The sequence below is a fragment of the Monodelphis domestica genome, chromosome 1 (assembly GCF_027887165.1).
Source record: "Monodelphis domestica isolate mMonDom1 chromosome 1, mMonDom1.pri, whole genome shotgun sequence".
In the NCBI taxonomy this organism is placed as follows: Eukaryota; Metazoa; Chordata; class Mammalia; order Didelphimorphia; family Didelphidae; genus Monodelphis; species Monodelphis domestica.
The window spans coordinates 273,191,919-273,206,556 of NC_077227.1; the positions used below are offsets into that span (position 1 = coordinate 273,191,919).

Consider the following 14,638-nt stretch of genomic DNA (forward strand, 5'->3'; position numbering starts at 1 on the left):
TCCTATTAAAAACACTAGAAAGAATAGGAATAAAAAGGTCATTCCTAAAAATAATAAACAGTATATATCTAAACCATCAGCTAATATCATCTGCAATGGGGATAAACTAGACGCATTCCCAATAAGATCAGGAGTGAAACAAGGATTCCCATTATCACCTCTATTATTTGACATTATACTAGAAACACTAGCAGTAGCAATTAGAGAAGAAAAAGAAATTGAAGGCATCAAAATAGGCAAGGAGGAGACCAAGTTATCACTCATTGCAGATGGCATGATGGTCTACTTAAAGAATCCTAGAGATTCAAGCAAAAAGCTAATTGAAATAATCAACAACTTTAGCAAAGTTGCAGGATACAAAATAAACCCACATAAGTCATCAGCCTTTCTATATATCTCCAACACAGCTCAGCAGCAAAAACTAGAAAGAGAAATCCCATCCAAAATCACCTTAGACAAAATAAAATACCTAGGAATCTACCTCCCGAGACAAACACAGGAACTATATGAACACAACTACAAAACACTCTCCACACAACTAAAACTAGACTTGAGCAATTGGAAAAACATTAACTGCTCATGGATAGGACGAGCCAATATAATAAAAATGACCATCCTACCCAAACTTATTTATCTATTTAGCGCCATACCCATGGAACTCCCAAAAAATTTCTTTACTGATTTAGAAAAAACCATAACAAAGTTCATTTGGAATAACAAAAGATCAAGGATATCCAGGGAAATAATGAAAAAAAAAACATAAATGAGGGGGGCCTTGCAGTCCCAGACCTCAAACTATATTACAAAGCAGCAGTCATCAAAACAATTTGGTACTGGCTAAGAGACAGAAAGGAGGATCAGTGGAATAGAATGGGAGCAAGCTACCTCAGCAAGACAGTATATGATAAACCCAAAGATCCCAGCTTTGGGGACAAAAATCCACTATTCGATAAAAACTGCTGGGAAAATTGGAAGACAGTGTGGGAGAGATTAGGAATTGATCAACACCTCACACCCTACACCAAGATAAATTCAAAATGGGTGAAAGACTTAAACATAAAGAAGGAAACCATAAGTAAATTGGGTAAACACAGAATAGTATACATGTCAGACCTTTGGGAGGGGAAAGACTTTGAAACCAAGCAAGACATAGAAAGAATCACAAAATGTAAAATAAATAGTTTCGACTACATAAAATTAAAAAGCTTTTGTACAAACAAAACCAATGTAACTAAAATCAGAAGGAAAACAACAAACTGGGAAAAAATCTTCATAAAAACTTCTGACAAAGGTTTAATTACTCAAATTTATAAAGAGCTAAATCAATTGTACAAAAAATCAAGCCATTCCCCAATTGATAAATGGGCAAGGGAAATGGATAGGCAGTTTTCAGATACAGAAATCAAAACTACTAATAAGCACATGAAGAAGTGTTCTAAATCTCTTATAATCAGAGAGATGCAAATCAAAACAACTCTGAGGTATCACCTCACACCTAGCAGATTGGCTAACATGACAGCTATGGAAAGTAATGAATGCTGGAGGGGATGTGGCAAAGTAGGGACATTAATTCATTGCTGGTGGAGTTGTGAACTGATCCAACCATTCTGGAGGGCAATTTGGAACTATGCACAAAGGGCGATAAAAGAATGTTTACCCTTTGATCCAGCCATAGCACTGCTGGGTCTGTACCCCAAAGAGATAATGGACAAAAAGACTTGTACAAAATTATTCATAGCTGCGCTCTTTGTGGTGGCCAAAAATTGGAAAACGAGGGGATGCCCATCAATTGGGGAATGGCTGAACAAATTGTGGTATATGTTGGTGATGGAATATTATTGTGCAAAAAGGAATAATAAAATTGAGGAATTCCATGGAGACTGGAACGACCTTCAGGAAGTGATGCAGAGCGAGAGGAGCAGAACCAGGAAAACATTGTACACAGAGACAAACACACTGTGGTATAATTGAACGTAATGGACTTTATTAGTGGCGGTGTAATGTCCCTGAACAATCTGCAGGGATCTAGGAGAAAAAACACTATCCATAAGCAGAGGACAAACTGTGGGAGTAGAAACACCGAGGAAAAGCAATTGCCTGACTACAGCGGTTGAGGGGACATGACAGAGGAGAGACTCTAAACAAACACTCTAATGCAAATATTAACAACATGGCAATGGGTTTGAATCAAGAACACATATGATACCCAGTGGAATCACGTGTCGGCTAAGGGGGGGTAGGGGGGAGGAAAAGAAAATGATCTTTTTCTTTAATGAATAATGCATGGAAATGATCAAATAAAATACTATAAAATTTAAAAAAAAAGAAAAAAAAGAAGATATTAATCACTCTAAATTTTTCAATTCAGTTTTTATTTCAGGATGCCAATAAGTCTCAATATATTTGGTAACAGCCTTTTCATTGATAATATTAATTTAATAGGTCTTGCCAAGATATTTTTATTGGTGTTGCTTTCATCCAATGGTTCAGAATGGCTTTCATATTAAAGCTCAAAACCTGCAGTTTCTATCCTTCCTTGTTGCATGTTAATAATTTTATACTTATCAAGTCCAAATGACATTTTAATGTCATTGGTAAAAGATTCCACAAGATGAAGGAACTATTAATATGTTTTTTGGAGGCATATAACTTGTTGTCATCCATGATAAAGTCATTATTGAGATATTTTGATTCAACTCCCTCCTTAAAACAGAAGCCATATTTATTTCTTTTTTATAGTAGATGATGATTCTAAGACTAGGAAGAAAGATAAATGGAATTTGAACTCTCTTCCATACTTCCATATTAAAGTATGGACTTCAACTCCAGAATTTTCACCCTATTTGGATCTATTTCAGATATTTTCAATATATGACTAAGTCCTGAGCTCAAGGAGTTTGCAATCTAATAATAAGAGATAATTTACCAACAACTTTGGATGAATTGGAGATAATTTTAGCTGAAAGATACTAAGCGTAAGGAAGACTCAGAAAAGCTTTTTTTTAATGTAGATGTTAGCTGAGATTTGAAGGAAGCCAAGGAAACTCGGTGACAGAGATACAAGACATGGGAGGCAGAGATGGAGAATCCTATGTTAAAAACAGCAAGGAGGCTGCATCACTGGATCATGGGGTACATGGAAGGAAGGAAGGTATAATAAGATCAGAAAACTGGAAGTGGAATAGGTTTTAAAAGGCTTTAAAAATCAGAGAATTTTATACTTGATTCTGGAGATAACAGAGACATACCAATGTATATGTAAATGATCAGATCTGCATGTTAGGAAGCATAAGTGGAGGATGGATTGAGGGAAAGAGAGATTTGAGTCACAGAGTCCAGACAGAAAGTTATCTCAATAATGCAGGTGTAAAGTGGTGAGGACGGACCTGAACCAGGGTAGCAGCAATACCAAAGAAAAGAAAAGGGAGACATTATAAAGATTGAAATGCCAAGAAATGACAATTTACTATATATGGGCAATAAGAAATAGTGAGCAAGAGAATGACTGTTTCTTTTTCTATTCTTTAAAATATTTGAAATTTATTTTTATTTATAATTGTTATACTTAAAATTCCAAGCTATCCCACTCCCTCCTTATCTCAAACTAGAGAAGGCCACCATTTAACAATGATATATGCATACACACATATGTGTATGTATGTATGTAAAACCATATTGTACATATTTCTATTTATCATTTCCTTCCCTGGAGGTGGATAGCATTTTTCTTAAAAGGTCCTTTGTAGCTTATGTGAATATTTATAATACTTAAAATAGCTTAGTCATTCACAGTTACTTTTCAAATGTTATTGCTGTTATTGTATTCAACATTATCTTGGTTCTGCTCATTTTACTCTTCATTATTGCATGCACCTGTCTTTCTATGCAATCTAAAATCAATCTGCTCATTACTTCTTACAACCCAGTAGTATCCCATCACAAGGATGTACCACAACTTGTTTTGTTATTTCCCAAATTATGGGCATTCCCTCAATTTCCAGTTCTTTGCCACCACAAAGAGAAGTACTATAAATATTTTATAACTATAGGTTCTTTTCCATTTTCCTTGATTTACCTTGGGAAATAGACCTAAGAGTGGTATTGCTAAGGTAAAAGGATAAACACAGTTTTATAACTTTTGGGACATAACTCTAGATTGCTCCTCAAAATAGGTGAATCAGTTCACAGTTCCAACAACAGTGTATTAGTATACCCATTTTTACACATTTCCTATAGCATTTGTCATTTTCCCCTTCTATTTGATAGGTTTGAGATGATATCTCAAAGTTATTTTAATTTGCATTTCTCTCATCAATAATTATTTAGAATATTTTATATAACTATAGAGTCTCAATTTCTTTACCCAAAAACTGCTTGTTCATATCTTTTGACCATTTATCATTTGGAGAATGGCTCAATTCTTATAAACTTGACAAAGTTAACTATATATTTGAGATATTAGTCCTCTATTCAAGAAACTGACTATAAAAAATTTCCCCAATTTTCTACTTTCCTTCTAATCTTGACTACATTGGTTTTATTTGTACAAAATCTTCTGAGTCTATATGACTTGAAAATTGTGGTTTCCTCAACATTAGTAAGGAAGTTAAAAAGATGGAAGAAGTTGAAGGGATAATTTGAGTTTATGGGACATTCAAATCTAGATGTCTCTTTTTTTGTAATTGTTGAGTCATTTTCCAGTCATGTCTGACTCTTCATGACCTCATTTGGGATTTTCTTGGCAAAGACACTAGAGTGGTTTGTTATTTTCTTCCCCAACTCATTGTACAGAGGAGGAAACTGAGGCAGAGTTAACTGACTTGCCCAGAGTCACACAGCTAGTAAGTGTCTAAGGACAAATTTGAACTTACAAAAATGTGTCTTCCTGACTCCAACCTGGCACTCTATCCACTGTGACACTTAGCTGCCCATTAGATTTGCAATTAAAAGATGAAAAGAAAAAAGTAAATTAACACAATCTTCAAATTAGTTAATAAATGAGTCAGGCAGGAAACTCTTATTAAACTCTTACTGCATACTAGGCATTATGTGAAGAGCTGGGTATACAAGTATACAAAAAAGAAAAAAAAAGTAAAAAAATTGTTTTTTCTCCTAAGGAGTTCACTTTAATAGAGTGGGTCTGCAAACTATAGCCCGTGGGCCAATTGTATATTGCTTGTTTTTGTACCACCTGCAAGCAAAAAATTAGTTTTATATTTTTAAATGAAGTTTTATTGTATTTTAAAATGTAAAATTACTCTTAGTTTGATGGTAAAGGGAAAAAAAAAGGTGCAGAGGACCACATTTAGACCTCAACTTTAGTTTCCTAATTTGTTCCTTTTCTCTAACTATGGAGAAAACATGAAAACTACTATGAACATACAAGATATATGCATTGCAAATGGAAGTTAATCTCTGGAAAGGGACGAGCTACAGGAGGAGACTAGAAAAAATCCTCCTCAAAAGGCAGACTCTGAGCTAACTCCTGACCGAAATCAGAGAATGTAAGAATCAGAGAAGTGGAGGGAAAGTATTTCAAAGGTGAGGAATAGCTAATGCAACTCCAGGAAGTTCCCCATGCTAGAAATAACAAGTTGACCAGGATAACTAGACATATTGTGCATGGAAGAGAGGAAAGTACAAGAAGAGAAGAAAGGCAGTAATGGAACAGGCTGTGAAGGGCTTTAAATATCAAAGAGTGGGTTTTATACTGAATCTTGGAGAAAATGGGAAAATAATGGATTTTGTTGAATAAGGGTTGACAGGTGCTTTAGGAAGATCATTTTGACAACTGGAGGATGAGATCAGTGTGGGGAAAGGCATAAGGTAGGGAGATCAATTTAAAAGGCTATTTCAATAGACCAGGCAAGAAGTGTTCATACATAAAGGTTCATACACCGGTGATGTCTATGTGAATGGTGAAAAAGGAACATAATGACAGTCCCTTTTGTCATTATGGAAGTTGTGAAGGAAAAATGACAAGATTGGGCACTAAAGTGGATATGGGGTAGATTCAAAGGAGAAATCAAAGCTAACAATAATATTAATGAAACTGGGTGTCTAGGAATATGGTGGCACTGTAATAGGAAAGATAGAAATAGAGGAGTTGAGGGTAAAGATAATGAATTGTTTTAGATAAGTTGAATTTGAGATATCTATGTGACATCAAATTTGAAATGTCTTAAAGGCAACTGGAGAGGTGGGACTGGAGCTTATCAGAGAAATTAGGACTGAATCTGTAAATCTGGTGATTATCAGTATAATGATAAGAATAGTTAACTCCCTAAGAGCTGAAGAGATCACCAAGTAAAATCGTACAGAGAGAAAAGAGAAGAATGCCTACAACAGAACAATGCCACCAGAGGACATATAAAGGCAAGACACTTAGGCTCAACTGAATTAATGCCAAGACAAGCATAAAGGTTGCTGCTATTGTGCTCAACAGAATTGATACTGTATTCCTTTTTAACATTAATTTTTAAAATTTTGAATACCAAATTCTCTCCTTCCTTCTCACCTTCCTCCACTAATTTCCTCCCACATCTCTCCTTTCTCTGAGATGATGAACAAGCTGACAGATTTTACATGTGCAATCATGTAAAACATTTTTTCAGTAAAAAGAGGAGAAGAAATAAAGTGAAATATAGTAAGTTTTGGTCTACATTCAGACTCATTCTTTTTTTTCTCTAGAGTTGGATGGCATTTTACATCATGAATCTCTGAGATTGCCTTAGATCACAGTATCACTGAGAACAAATAGGTCTTTCAGAGTTGTTCACCTAAAATATTGCTGTTCTGGTTTTGTTCATTTCACTTTGCATCAATTCATGTAAATCTTTCCAGGTTTTTCTGAAATCATGCTGCTCAACATTTCTTAAAGCTTAATAGTACTCTATTACAAATTTTCTAATGGATGACAACCTCTCAATTTCCAATTTTTGCCACCCCAAAAAGAGTTGCAAAAGATATATTTGTACAAATAAATCCTTTTCCCCTTTTTTATGTTTATGGGTTACAGACCTAGTAGTGGATCACAGGGTATGAAGAGTTTTAGAATCCTTTGAACAGAGTGTAAAATTGCTCTCGAGAATGGTTGGAGATCACAAGTCCACCAACAATGCATTAGTGTCTCCATTTTCCTACATCCCCTCCAACATTCATCATTTTCCTTTTCTGTCATTTTGGCCAATCTGATTTGGCCAATCATTACCACGTTTGAAATACTGTATTCTCAAAATATCTTTTCTAATCTATTGTTAAGAAAACCTCCTTTTTAGTCAATGTTAAATAGTCTACACAGTTCTCGCTTTTTTTCCAAACCTTAATAAGAACAAGGAGATCAGTCTACATCCGGCCATGTCCAGAACACAAATTCTGATAATTCTTTTTATTCCTTCTCCATTGTGATTTCATCATTTATTCCGGACATTTAGTTTTTCTTCCTTTTATTCCTGATCAAGTTAATTAAAGACTTATTCTTAGAATATGATTTCCAAAGAGATGGGTGTTCTTTTATAAAATAACTTTATAATCTATTTGTAACTTTTCAACTCACTTTGTCTTATGGGTAACAAAGTGAACAAGACTCAAAAAGAACTATTTGAGTATTAAGTTAAATACACCCACATAGTTTCAAAAATATTTTTCCATATGCCATATTCATAGAATTCACTCATTTTATTCAGGAATGCACTGACCCATGTTACATTCAAATGATGGCAACTTCAAGGATCAGTGATTTCATTAGTTAGGTGTGAGCTCCTTCCATGGATGCAGATTGTTATCCCACTCTGGGACTTGGTAGTTCATCATCATTTGCCAAGACTGAAAAATTCACTCTGGTGATCTATTATACAAACAGTATTATGTTAGAAAAAGGGAAAAGAAAAGTAAAGCAAATTTTAATCAATAAATTGAGGAAATTTCACAGAACTAACTAAGCAAATCCAAAATCACTGAACTAACTTTAGTAAAAGAAATAGAATTGGGATGGAGAGGTAAGCACTCTAATTAAAAGTACTAACACTTTTGATTCTTATCATGTCCATGAAGGGGCTAACATCAAACATCCTTTTCCCTTGTCTCCCTCTGATGGATTCTCACCTTTTTCCATAATGACTACTTAGAGAAGAAAAGTGTGGCTGCTGGCCAAAGAACAATTCAACACTACTTCAGAAGTGTCATAACCAAGCTCTTGTCACCAATATTTATGTATTACTGCAGTTAGTTGCAGATAAACTCTGCTTATAGGGTTGTCCTGCACCCCAGTGAGACCCAAAAAAAGACTCTCTCTCACATCATACTCCAAGCCTTTACAGAGAAGAGGTGGGGATAGAGTCTGCCTTTCTGCCACTCTTCTTATAAAGCAGACTTGGATTCCTTACCTTTTATGCACATTCAGTAAACAATCAACCTTCATTAAACCACTTATGGCTAATTTGCTCAGTCTATTACTCATTGGAAATCTTTAATCCTATGCTGACTTCCTCCTTTCTCTTAGCCCAGCTACAACTTTGGGTCTATATATTCCATCATTAAATGATGTGAGTGTGTAGCAATTTAACATTTACCCACACAGTGGATGTCTCACATAACCAATATTGGTGTCCGCAGAATGTCAAGAGATCATTATTCTGCATGAACTGCAACTGGAGGAATTATAGGAGGTTATGGTCAAGAGTTGCACAGATGAAAAAGGTATGGATAGATTGTAAATTGCAGAGTTGAAGAGAGAGCATTGATTAGGTGACATCTATCCAAGTGTTAAAGTTTTGGGGAAAGCAAGTTTCTCCTCTATTATCCTAAAAATAATTAAAAGAAATATTAATATAGTGGGAGTTTGGGAAAAGATAATGTGATTCCTATCCTCTTCAGTTGATGTTCTCTCAAAAGACCCAGAATGTAATCACAAGATATTAATGTAGTGTTAAACTAACAGTAAAAGATGTGTATGTGTCCTGATCCCTTTATGAGCCATAAACATCTCTCTGATTAAGTCAGAAAAAGGATTGACTGAGCAAACAAATTAGTGATGCCTCTAGAGTGCTTCCAATATGTAAGATCTCTGTGAATTTCAGAAATTCAGCAGTTCAAGAAACCTGGGAACTGCCTGTTGAAGAGAGTCCTGCAGGGAGAAAGGAAATATTTCTCACCTCTTCTATCCCTTCATTATTTATATAACTTTGAAAAGTAGCTACTGGACTAGTAGAAGACGCTGAATCCATTTGGAAGCTGAGACATATAATATAGCCCAGACAGACACAAATGTACAGTTACTCAAGAGGTGAAGCAGCTTTGAGACCCAAGAACCCATGTAATCAAGAGTAAGATTTTGAGCAGAGATTCTAGAAACCTATGAATGAAGATCTACATCTCTTCTCTCTTGAAAGGCTTTCTAATCCATAAGGTTCCACGAGTTGTGGGAATATATGCATGCCACTAATGTGCCTCAATACCATTGTACTTAAAATCTAAGGTCATTTTTCTTCTGGATACTTGCTTATTTATACTAGAGTGTCAAAGGAAAAGGCAGTAAAATGTATATCTACCATTTTCTCTTTGTTGTTTCAGAAAATGTTTTTATGAAGAATGGTATGATTAAAAATCCTGGAGACTGTATGTTAATGAGGTGAGGGGAAGAGACAGAGACAGAGAGAGAAACACAAGCCAAGTGTGTGGATGAGTAGTTTTCAGGCTTCTCCGGCAAAAAGAGGAAAAAGAGGCCTTCCTGTCCCCTCCATCAATTTATGCTCTTTGTGATATCCCTTTCCTGAGCCTCTCTGATGGGAAAATTCAGACCTCAATCAGGACAAGCAAGAGGTGGGTCTTCCAGATCCCAGGAGCATTGAGGCACAATGCATGAGGGGTATTTCCCAACATGGTTAACAAAAAGAGAGAGGACTCCACCCATGGTCTCAGGGAAATAAAATTCTAGCTTCAGTCTAAGATCAAACATTTTAAAATTTTAATATCAAAAGGTTGTTTGGGGGTCCAAAAAGGGATATAGATTAATATTAATTTCCCACACCACTGAGACATGAGGGTTTTCCCACTTTGGTTTTAAGTTGACTTCACCTAGATTTTAATGACCTGGGATGGGCAAAGAGAAGAGAGTAGTGGAGGAGACACAGAAGTTTCAAATTTAGATCCTTATTTTTGAGTAGCAGTGTTTTTATCCAATTTCCTAATAGCAAGAAAAATCATGCTGAATTCTATCTCAAAAAGAATGTATATGAGGCAGCTAGGTGACACAAGGGGTAGAGTTCTGGACTCTGAAGTCAGGAAGACTCAAGTTTTAAATCTGGCTTCAGAGGCTAACAAGACATGTGTGACCTTGGATCAACCTCTATTTGCCTCAGTTTCATCATCTGTAAAATGGAGATGATAATAACGCCTACTTCCCAGAGTTGTTGTAAAGATTAAATGAGATAATAAAATAATACAGTTTATGGCATAAAAGTGAGCACTATATAAATAATAGCTATAATTATTAGGGGTGTGTGTGTGTGTGTGGTAATGAAGAGGAAATGAACCTCCCAAGGGGAAAAAAAATCACATTTTGTTTGGATTTTTTCTTTAAGGGATTAAAAACTAGAATTTCTATTCTCCAAAAAATAAGATAAACAATATATATACTTCCTTCTATTTATGGTAGGGACATATTTTCTATGTTTAAGAACTAAAAGCCACATCCTTTCCATTCAAACATCCAAAAAGCCCTGACAATTGAATGTAGAAATGGAAAAATGGGAAAATTTGAATGTATTTTATAAAGCATATTGCAAAATTTTATAATCTACATGTGTATCTATAGAGAATATAGGGATTTGGGCTGCCTGGGGAGAAATAGGACAAAGATCAGTCATGCTCCTAAATTAATTTTCAAGGCAGTCATGAGCATTATCCACAGAGCTATGTTTCACTTTGCAAAGTAGAATCCCTAAGATAATTTGAAGTAGACACAAGCTTAGTGACCAGGGGCCATGATAGAGTTCAAAGGAATTTCAAACTGTGACTCAGCTAGAGGTGGGGCTATGAACATGTCAGTAAGAAAAAGAGCAGTCCAAAAAGATAGACTAAAGGTGCCTTGGAGCTCCTCTAGTTAGCCTAATGGGTATAGTTACTTGGGTTTTGCATCACAAAAGACCTGAAGATAGATTAGAGTGTCTGCTAGTTTCCAGAAGGCAAAAATAGGGGAGAAAGTTTAGAGAAAAGAAGGGGAAATTTTTAGATTTGAGGTAAAGAAATTTCCTAATAATTTTTTCTTGTTGTTCAGTTTCAGTCATGTCCAACTCTTGGTGATCCCATTCTGGTTTTCTTGGAAAAGACACTGGAGAGGCTTGCCATTTTCTTCTGTAAGTCATTTTACAGATGAATTAACTGAGGCAAATAGGGTTAAGTAACCTGTCCAGGGTTACACAGTGTCTGAGGCCTGATTTGAACGTAAGATTTCCTGACTCCAGGCAGTGTAGTCTATCCACTGTGCCACCCAGCTGCCCTCTAACATTGAAAGCTATCCAAAAATAGAATGGGATGTCTTGGGATTAGGGAGAGCCTCCCTTAATGGAGGTCTTGAAACAAAGTCTAAGGTGGTCACTTACTAAGGCATAGACTGAACTAAGTAGCCTCAGATCTTTTGCAATTTTAATAAATACCCAATTATTAAGAGGAAATAGAGGAAGGAACCTGATGGAATCTATACTCCAACCTAGACCTTTCTACCATACCACATACAATGGCAACATACACTACCATAAATGAGCTGCTCCATACTTAGATATGTGCTTTTTCCAGTGTGTGCTGGTTTAACAACTAGTGAAGGGGTGGGAGAGTGGCGATGCCCATATGACATACAAACTTAACCTGCATTATATTCACTTTTGTCAAACTCCTCCCAGTTAGCCCTTACAATTATTTGTATTTCCTCTATTACTTTCTTAAGTCTAAAAAGTCAACAAAACAATAAATCAAGTTCTGATTTGTGATGTTTGCTGATTTCCAAGATCTAAATGTTCACATGGAACATTGAACAATTGACTCTCTCCAAGCCTATATAAGCTGTTTCCAGCATGCCACTGGCATTATTTATATTCAAAGGCAACCTGTGGTCCTTTTGATATCTTCCTGTTTAAAGATAAGTTCACAGGATCATAGAATAATAGATGTTAATTTATCCCTCTTGTTTTTTCCTGAGAGATAATATATAAAGGAATAAGTTCAGCAAGAAGCAAAGGAAGGGTCTCTTTCTGTTGTAACCAGAAACAGAGAGGAAGGGGTGGAAAGATGCCTTCTGTCACTCTCCTTGTTTCAGTCCATTTCAGGTGGTATCCTTTTTAAGTCTCTTTCCTCCCTTCCAACACTTTACAAAATATTTTTATCTCTAAGTTTCTAGATTTCTGCAATGCTTTGTCCTCTCACATAATCTCCCATTTCCACCATCAAGCTTTTAATATTTGATTTTTTAGTAACCAGAGTGAAAAGCAAATGCCCTTCCCTAACCCCAATCACTTTCACTTCTTACATTTCTACATCTAAGTTTAGACACAATTCATTTCTTCCCCTTTTAAGTAATAGTATAGAATACATATCATTGATGTGATCAATTTTTTAAAATTCTACTTTGGAATCAATTAAAATAAGTTAATATATTAAAAATAATTTCTCTTATATTATTTTACTGTTTATTTTATTTTTCATATATAAAAAATTAATTTATAACATGATATAATGATTTGTTATAATTTTTTAATAAATGACAAACATACTTATCCAAGAGAAACAAATTCTCACATTAGCTATGTCCAAATATCTCTTATTCTTTTTTCCCTTCCTCTTATCCTTTCCTTCTCCCCCAAAAGGAAAGTAATATGATATAGATTATACCTATATTATCATATAATACATATTTCCCTGTTCATCATGTTGTGAAACAAGACACATATTGTTTACACTAAAGAAAAATTCATGGAGAAAAGAAAGAGAAGAATGATATGTTTTGATCTGCATTTAGACTCTGTCCATCCCTTCTATGGTGATGGATATTATTTTTCATCATGAGTCCCTTGGAGTTATCCTGAATCCTTGCCTTGTTAATAATAATTGTTATTCACAGTTGATCATCATATATTATTGTTAATACTATACAATGTTCTCCTGGTTCTGCTCAGTTCACTTCGCTTCACTTTGTATGTCTCTCCAGGTATTTTTGTGATCATTTTGTTTGTCGTTTCTTATGGCACAAAAGTATTACATCACAATCATATGCCATAACATATATGTACATATGTTTACATATAAATATAAGTAAACTGTTATTTACCTATTTAACATTCTTTTTAAAAAAAATGTTGAGCTCCAAATTCTGACCCCTATCCATCCCAGGTTTCATAATCTTTGCCACCACACATACACACAAAAAAGCTGCTATAAATATTTTTGTTCATAGTTCCTTTTCATTTTTCTTTCATTTCTTTGGGTTACAGACCTAGTAATGGTATGGGTGGGTCAATGTGTATGCACGGTTTTATAGGCCTTTGGGGATAGTTCTGAATTGTTTTCCAGAATGGTTAAAATAGTTTACAACTTCACCAAATGTTCATTAGTGTACCTATTCTTCCTCTTCCCCTCTAGAACTGTTCGTTTCTGATAGGTATGAAGTAGTACCTCAGTGGTCTTTTAATTTGTATTTATCTAATCAATAATGACTTAGTGCATTTTTTCACGATGATAGCTTTAATTTCTTCTTCTGAAAACTGTTTATCCATATATTTTCACCATCAATTCAGAAATGGCTCCTATTTTTATAAAGTCGACAGTTAGATTTCTATATATTTGAGAAATAAGGCCCTTATAAAAGAAACATACTGTGAAAATTTTTTATATTGCTTCATTGTCTAAGGTACTTTTTAGCAAAATTATCTCTTTTATTTAGGTCGATTTTTGCTTTTACTTTGAGATCGTGATTGCTGCCCCTGTCTTTTTATTTCAGCCTAAGAGTAATAGCTTCTTCTCCAGCCCCTAATTTTACCTCTCTTGAATACATGTGTATATCTTACTGTTTCAAGTGTCTCTCTTCTAAATGACATATTGTTAGGTCCCAATTTCTAATATATTCTGTTATCTGTTTCTGTTTTAAGGGGGATCCCCTTCTATTCATGTTCACAGTTGTGATTGCTAACAATATAGTTCCTTCCATCCTATTTTCTTTTGTTAACAATTGGTTTTTTCTCTTTTTATCCTATACCTCCGTAAAATTCTATTTTTAATTCTGATCACTGACTCCCTTAATCCACCCTCCCTTTTATCACACACCCTCTTTCCTGTATCCTCTTCCTCTTCTATTTCTCTATTGGGTAAGATAAATTCCTAAACCCAACTGAGTATTATTATTATTATTACATAAATTCTTCCCTCTTTGAAAAAATTCTGGCAAAATTGAGGTTCAAGCATCCCCCACCTACCCCCATTATCCCCTTCACTATAAAAGTTCTTTGTTGTGCATTTTTATGTAAGAAAATTTTCTCCACTCTATATAACCTCCCCCCCCCCTTTTCCTGGTCATCCCTCTTTTTCATCATTCATTTTTTAGATCATCCCAATGAAAGTGAACCATGCCCTCTGCCTATGTAGATTCCTTATA

General features: G+C 35.0%; 1 protein-coding gene across 1 annotated transcript in view; it reads right to left on the reverse strand.

The window, feature by feature from the left end:
- Positions 1 to 14,638, reverse strand: part of KCNH5 (potassium voltage-gated channel subfamily H member 5) — a 584,985-nt gene that overhangs the window by 559,492 nt on the left and 10,855 nt on the right. Inside the window, exon 2 of the transcript XR_457421.2 lies at positions 7,659 to 7,846. The gene's annotated coding sequence lies outside the window, so the exon portion shown is untranslated. Of the gene's footprint in view, positions 7,847 to 14,638 lie in introns of the transcript that reaches the window.